At 39.2% G+C, this 8090-nt stretch overlaps 1 long non-coding RNA gene across 1 annotated transcript; it reads right to left on the reverse strand.

Annotated features, from left to right (window-relative positions):
* Nucleotides 1-1722: 1722 nt before the first annotated feature.
* Nucleotides 1723-7738, reverse strand: LOC125023541. The gene is made up of 7 exons (XR_007114636.1): nucleotides 7645-7738; nucleotides 3427-3616; nucleotides 3182-3310; nucleotides 3050-3097; nucleotides 2394-2516; nucleotides 2176-2307; nucleotides 1723-1864 (listed from the first exon to the last, which is right to left on the reverse strand). It is a non-coding gene; the product is annotated as an uncharacterized LOC125023541 (long non-coding RNA).
* Nucleotides 7739-8090: the final 352 nt, after the last annotated feature.

Consider the following 8090-nt stretch of genomic DNA (forward strand, 5'->3'; position numbering starts at 1 on the left):
GTGACTATTTTGTGATATATTTTACCAGAAGCTGTCTCTTTTCATGTCGTTCGAGTTCCTCCTCCAACTTTTCCACTTCCTCCATCTTATCCATTTTTCAGACATGAAATGTCGAAACAACTGGGTTCTAAAATCTCCACCAGCTTTTTGAGGACACACTTATGGTATTCTAAAATGGTAAGCAGACATTTGAAAAGAATATTCATTTTTAGCTTTTTTTAGTATTAGTGAGCATATCTAAAAAAGGACAAATACTAGTACAGAAGACAAGTTAATTGTCTTACTTGCCACAGGCATTGGAAAAACCCTCTTTCCAGACGAGGCTCTTGGTGTTTCTGAAACAAATTTTTTGAATTCAATATTCTAGCTAGAAATACTGCATTTTTCAAGGCACGGAATGATGACTTCAACAAACTGGACAACATTTGATGTTTATAAATTTATCCTCTGAACTAGATTACTTTCAAATAAGATTTTGGGTTGTATATGTAATATGAGCACATATAATGATGCAATATCCTTATTAGTTGCTCGGTGCTTTGCATGGATGGTAATCCAGAATACTCAGTGTTGCCTCTACATTCATTTAGGAGTGTCGGGCCGTCATTCCTAAATCCTAGCCGCCGATCCTTCAAATTTCTTTTTTCCTGCTCTGGGTTGGGTACATAATCGGAGTTTGAAATGATAATTTAAAAACTGCGTGTTAAACAATACTCTACACTGTAAATAGCCTTATTTTGAAAAACCAACACTGGAAGGTGGTTGAAGTCACCACCTGCCTATCTGGCTGTGATGTTACTGCAGTGTATGAAAGACAGAAGTAAAGGGAGAGAAAGGGTGAAAGACAGGTACCTGAGCTAGGTTAAGTTTGATGCATTTCAACTTTAACTCTATGGAATTCCCTTCCATGAAATGCGTGTGTGTTGTGTCTCAGCTCTGGCACGATAGCAGAGATGATGCGTTTAAATTCTAGTCAATGTTTATGCTTCCACTTGTAGCAGCTGTGCCATGTTCCAGCAAAGACATCAAGTCAGCACAAAGCAGAACATGCAGGAAGGGAAGTCGTGTGCAGAAACAAACTAAAACATCCAGTTGAACAAAGAAATGATACCAAAAATATAAATATAATAATTTTATAATATAAATATACCAAATATATATATATATATATGTTTTTACAGATTTGCAGGATTCATGTGGGTCACATTTTCAGATCGGAAAATCCGGAATTCCAGAAGAATCACATATTAATATTAAGCTTCATGATCAAATAATTTTTTTTTTTTTTTTTTTTTAACACGTCAACACTCCCTCTCTCTCTGCTGCGAGTTTCACACTTTTCAATCAATTGTTTGTCATATGCTTTTTTTTTTTTTTAAATTTCCATTCCAACCTATGAGATCTTGTTTTTCACCAGATTGTCCGTGTTTATACAGGCTGCATGAAACAACACAAACAGGCGGGGCAAAGAATCAAAGATGCGCTTTTAGTAGTCCATCCCTGGCTTGTAGTGTTACCACAGCACAATATCTGCCAATATCTATAGAATTTGAAAAAAACATTTTCAAATTCTATGACCTTTCCAGGTTTATTGTTACTGTACAAACCATGTATTATTGCACTTTCACAAAAAAATAAACTGTAAGCGTCTTTTTTAAAAACCGGAAAGTCACAGCACAGTCAGCTACAGCTTGAACTGTCAGCCCATCCAAAAATGGCTGCCAACAATGTTTTCTAATAAGCTGATTTTCTTTCTTACGTCTGCGAGATGTTGAGCCCATTGACAACTGCCGATGAGAAGATGTGGAGCGTCCTGACTGCTGAATGGAGGAGTTGGAACGCTCCCTTCTAGGGCTGGACAGCCCTATTACACAAACGTAGGGCATGTTGGACAGGAAGACAGGAAAATGTTCTGATTGATTAAGTGCTAAACTAAGAACAAAGTCGCATGCATGGAATCAATTTCTCTGACTTTTTCTATGACATTTCCAGGCCTGGAAATAACCATCTTCAAGTTCTAGGACTTTAAGTTCTTTGACTGTAAAACCCTGTACTAGAACCACAATAAAAAAAATTAAAAAATTAAAAAAATGGAAACACACAGCACAGCTTAAAACTGTCAATATCCCAAATAATGGTTGCCAGCAATGTTGTCTAACAAGTTAATTAACTTACCAAGCATGGGAGACGAAGGTCCAGAAGATAAGCCCTCTGGTGATTGAGAACGGGAAGTGGAGCATCTTTCATCACTTTCATGGGTCGAATGATGACTGGAGGAGTAATGCTCCAATCTAGAGCTGGAATGCCCTGTAACACCAACATGACCCCAGCCACAGTTGCATTGCTGTTCCATGGGAAACATGGAAGGTATTAAGGTTGCACACTTGACTAACCTTCAGCAGTGCTTTGATCAATAGCAGGAGCTTTCTTCTGTTTTTCAGGAGTCTTTGGAGACTTCTGTTAGCTAGATATACAACTGTTAAAAACAGTCAAAATGGTATTCATACTTTACTGATCTGTAAAGAAAAAAAGAGAAATTTCCATGCCTTTTTTAACTTGTAATTAATTTATATAACCAACATTTATTTCAACTGAAAAGTACTGTTTTTAAATTAAATGTATCTGGTGCAACTATACCAGCCTCATATTCTGCTGTACATACATAAAAGTTAGAACCATATAATTAGTGTTGGGAAAGTTCACTTTCTACATGAACTAGTTCAAAGTTCAGTTTGCAAATTTTAAAATGAAATAGTTCAGTTCATAATTCAAAAATAGTCAGTTCCAACAAAATATATATATACTTTTTTTAATATGTTGCTGCGAGATATTATTCTTTTAAAATCATTGCCACATCCCATATAGAACCACAGACATCAATTATTTTTTAACAGTTTTAACACTGAATCTATGCGTCATACTTCATCTTGTTTTGATGGCTCATGCGGCGCTGCACTCTGTGGTGGCAGGTGTTGCCAGATTGGGTGCTACATATTAAGGTGTGTTTATGGTGTGTTTTAGCAGGTTCAAGCAATGTATATCCACTCACCCATCTTTTTCTTAACTGTTGAGATCTCATCTTCAGACATATCTTTTCCTGAAATTGTTGCATAAATTAGTTTACTTTATTGCAAGTAAAACAATATATAACATTTTACATTGACAATATTTATGTACTTACTGTCAGTAAAATCATCATAAGTCCTCTTCTTTGTACGTCTCTTCTGGTTGACTCCTGGTATTGTAGCGGCACTTTTATGGTCAGTTTGGGATGAAGTGTAACTGTAATCCTCACAGTCTCTCTCATTTTCTAGAAATGACATCACCCAAGTTAAATGGATTCACATTAGTAGAGCGTCACCTGTTTTGATTTAATAATTTAAATAGTAGTAGTAGTGTAGTTTAATTATGCTTATAAAAACATACCTGATATCATCTTTATTTTGACCAGTGAGAAAGTCTCCCATTCATCCTCGGGATCCTTTTTCTTTTTATGGGCCTGCACACGGGTCTTGGGCCTTACAACATTCTTGTCTTTTTGTATCCAATTTTTGGGGATGACACCTTCAAACAGTTTGTCCTGCTCAAACCAAACAGCTCTTGCATAAACCATTGCCTGAAACATAAACAAGTGGAGAACTTCAAATGAGGAAAGAAAAAATAGTCTGTCTTGATTGGGGGGTTGAAGGATTCACTTGATTTCATGTAACAAAGGAAAGATGGCATATCCCCCATTATGTGGCAGACAAACAGCTTTCCTTTTCAAATCCTGCCTATGTAGTAGCTGTGTTTTAGCCATGCTGGGGATACTGGTAACAAAAGCAATGTTCAGGAGTTTTGACTGGCAAGGCTTCTGAAAGAGGTTGGAGAACGATCTGGAATCACACTGCAAACCAATCTGACATCAGGTCTTTTTTCAGTCACAAATGCTATGCTGTCATCCTTGAGCAGAAAGCAGCTGTCCCTCAGCTTTACCGACACAGACGGGAGTGGCTTTTGCTTTTCTTTCTTATTTTTTTGTGAGCACTCCTTCTCTTTCATTTGCTTTGCCACTTGCACCAGTGGGTTAGGGCTGGTCTTCACAAGCTTCTTGATTGCTTGAAGATGGTTCTGAAAGGGGAAAGCAGATATCTCATTTAAGGAGCAATCAAAATGTGCAACATCTTCATGGAGGTGCTTCACAGCATGCACATTGTAGACAGTGAATTTGTCTCCATAGACTACAGCACTATTGACCACAAAATGTTTCAGGAGCTCAGTTGCATATGGCAGAAAGTGGTTTCTTCTATCACGATCTGCTGTGAGAAGAATCGACATTCCCACTGTAAGGCAGAGAAAGTGGTGGTACAAATCTGGGTCCACAATTCCACAGAGCACCACAGGGCCAGTGTATAGCAAAAACTGTCGAAACTCTGTGGCTTTCCATCTGTCCAAGTCATGCAGGGATCTAGGCTTCCTTGCTACGTCACTGACCATTGCATTCCTCAGTCCAACAATTCTGTTGGAGAGTTCAGCTCTCTGTCGTGGAGGGAGTCTGCGAGGGTTGGAGGTCCGACACAAGGAAAACAGGATGCGCCTCACAACTCCAAGGCAAACTAGGTGCATATAATCAAGGACAAAAGAGCTGACACACAGGATACCTGCTCTGATCAGTGGTTTCTCCCCAGTCTGATGTTTTCCTCTGTAGGTCATCCGGCTGAACTTTTCATCTGTCCTTCTTGGGAATGTATCCTTGCTGTTGAACACCACTTTCCCCAACCATTCACTGCCCTCTTCACACCTTTCACAGCTTGAGTATCCAGTGTGGTAGGTTATGTGTTTTAAGAAAGCCCTAGCTGGAGCATCGCATATAAAAGCTTTTAAATGCACCTGTACAACTCCTCCATTGTGCTGTACTCAATTTTCTTTGAGCCTCACAATCTCATCTACCAAGTCCTTGACGTAGTCTTCAAGTGGTTCTGGTTTTGCCACGCCACTGAACAGAGCGACAACAAAAGGCTCAAATCCATCCACCTTTGCCAACATCGGCCAGAGTTGAGCACCACTAGATCTAAATAGTGGTACACCAACAACATTAATACAGACAGCAATGTTTTCTGTATGTGGGCATTGTAAAAGTATACGGTGTATTCGTTTCTAGGCCATAATAAATGTACTCTCCATCACATCTTCCTTGACACCGAATAACTTTTGGACTGGAAAGAAGTATCCAGGAGTCCTTGGGTAGTTCAGCATGTCCATGTTTCCTAAGGATTTTGAGCAGGTCATTGACTGATTTGTGAGTCTGATTATTGGTCACAGCCCAATCCGCCAAGTCACCGCGTAAGTCATATCCATTTTCATCCAGGTGTTCAAGAACACAACTGTGTTCTGTGTCTTTCTTGACCTGTGCCATCATCCACTGACTGGACCTCTTCATCATCATCCAGAATTTGATCCTCTAAATCTTGGTCCATGAATTCATCTTCACTCTCATTGTTAGCTAATTTATTGACAATGGTATTGACCTTTCTCCATTTTTTAAGGTAGTTTTTTGGGGCCATGTTTTTATAATGATGCACATTTCACAACTCTCCACCCTGATTATCTCAACCAATTCAAAACCTGTGATAGGAGACAATGATTCATTAGAGCTGAGGAAATTACATTAGAGAAGGTTGATATACTTTATATATATATATATACCTCCTCCACCACACCTGATTCATATGAGTGGCTTGTTATCGGGCCACTGCAGAGCTTGATGACAAGCTGATCATTTGAATCAGGTGTGGTGGAGGGAGAGAAGCCAAGAGAAGCCCTGCTTTATGCAATGTCAAAACATTTGTTATGTCATTGTTGTAACATTTTTTTCTATAACACTTCAATGAAAGCAAAAAAGGCTTTACAAATATATTCCCATTTCAGTCATTCATTTCGATGTGCAAAAGCCTGGTAAGAACTGTCCGCAATACAATGAAAAAATGAGTTTGAGTATTGTCAGTGTAACGGGCGTGCATTTTCCTTAGCGGTTTTATATTAGTTTGGATCCACGTCCATTAACCCTTGTAAATTCTGCGTTGTGTTCTATGTTGTGTTGGATGAAGAAAGGACTCAGACCACGACCAGCTTCCGGTTGCACTTTTACTGAAGGCACGACGGTGGATTTGTCTGTACAAATCAACAGAAAAACACATAAGATGCTACAACATGCAGTCTCCTCCACACAGCACACAGGTCTCAAGCTCCTCCTCTCAGCTAGCCTGGCACGAACTGCATATACATACATGACTGACACAACCTTTTAGTGTCAACAACAAAAATACTTTTAAATAAAATATGAAAATGAATGAAATAAATTATAAAATGCTCAATGTATTTGATGATATGAATTTCTTTTACAAGCCTAATGCAACCAGTGTAAACACATGTAAACACTATGCCCAATGAATTATAATAAACGTAGCGCACATACCTGTACAAATCAACAGAAAAACACATAAGACACTGCAACATGCAGTCTCCTCCACACAGCACACAGGTCTCAAGCTCCTGATAGTAGATAAGAAAACCCTGTAGACTAGCATGTGGAAACATGTCTACTTGTAAAAAGTCTGTTTACAAAGTTCATATTTGACTAACACATTAACTGCATGTTTACAGCCTCAAACCTAACATTTATACATGCATAAAACAAGTTTACATTGTCCAAAAACCGAAATAAATGTTCAAAAAGCTAGCCATGCGCGAACTGAGAGAAGCACCGTAATGACGGCCCAAGGCCTGCGACCTCTTAAAGTGACAGTACAGGTATTAACATTTTGGTCTGAATACAACATTCAGGCATAGATATGGGCAACAAAACACATCTAAAACATATAGAAAACAATACTGATCAGGATTTGGTGACATTTTAAATGTTAACGTAACGTAATTTCAACCTGGTTACGTCAGTTAGCGTTCAAATTATGAGCACTTTGCCTGAACAGGAAGGATGTTGCTAAATGTTAGCACCTGAATAGACAACACTTAAGCACATAGACACATAAAAAGTAGATGCCGCATTGGCTGTTGAGGCGCAAATACGGCCACCATCTTGGACCAGTCAGCCACTCCACTCAGTGTTGTCTATCTGACAGGAGAAATGAAGCGTCGGCGCATTTAATCAATCATAACTCTGGTTATAAAAATGATTTTCACGGGATCTTTTTCTGCAAACGTCATACACGTAGGCCATTACCGGACACATGATTCAACGTATTTTAATATACATAGTAAAATTCATGTGTCCTGACGCTTCATTTCTCCTGTCAGACAGATAACACTGAGTGGAGCGGGTGACTGGTCTAAGATGGCGGCCCCACGTCTCGTCAGCGCCAATAGGCAGCAGTGGTTGATGAGGCGTCTACTCTTTATTATGTGTGTTCTTAAGCACGGTGTTGTAGTTTGAACATAGTATGAGCCAAAATGTGTGTGGCGTGCTACCTAAGCACACTACCGTTGGTAGCTAATGTTCAGTTAAACTACACAGCGTTTAACGATAAAAGGACATACAGAGACATACACATTAACGAATGCGTTCTCACTTTAGCGTGCTAAAGTTACAGAATTCAGTCAACACACGTTTCAGCATCACAATTTATAAAAACATAATAAGTTACTTACATCTCTTCTACTATTCTTCTTCTGCTTCCTTCTCTCCAGTTCGCTCCAGCCCAAATTCCAACAATTTACAACAGGCACCTTTACAACATTTACAACAGACCTTCGCGTTTTGCGCATGCGCGAGAGAGTACCTGTCAGTGAGAAGACGACCGCTACCGTGCCTGTTCAGTGTTGTACATCCATGACTGATCGACTGTAGTATACATTATTCATTATCAGGGGCGGTTTGTACATAAGGGTGATCGGGCGACGCACCGCGAAAGGGGAAAAAAGAGGATTTTTTTTCTCCCTATCATATTCTTCCACAAATATCTGGCAAATATCAAGATCAGCATGGCAAGTGTACGGAGCAACTCTATCGTTTCATTGAAAGAAATACCCTTCAGTCGTCGTATCAATGAGGATAAAATGGCAACCAAACAATTAAGATCCCCCAGACCAATTTA

Source organism: Mugil cephalus, chromosome 1 (genome assembly GCF_022458985.1).
Source record: "Mugil cephalus isolate CIBA_MC_2020 chromosome 1, CIBA_Mcephalus_1.1, whole genome shotgun sequence".
Lineage (NCBI taxonomy): Eukaryota > Metazoa > Chordata > Actinopteri > Mugiliformes > Mugilidae > Mugil > Mugil cephalus.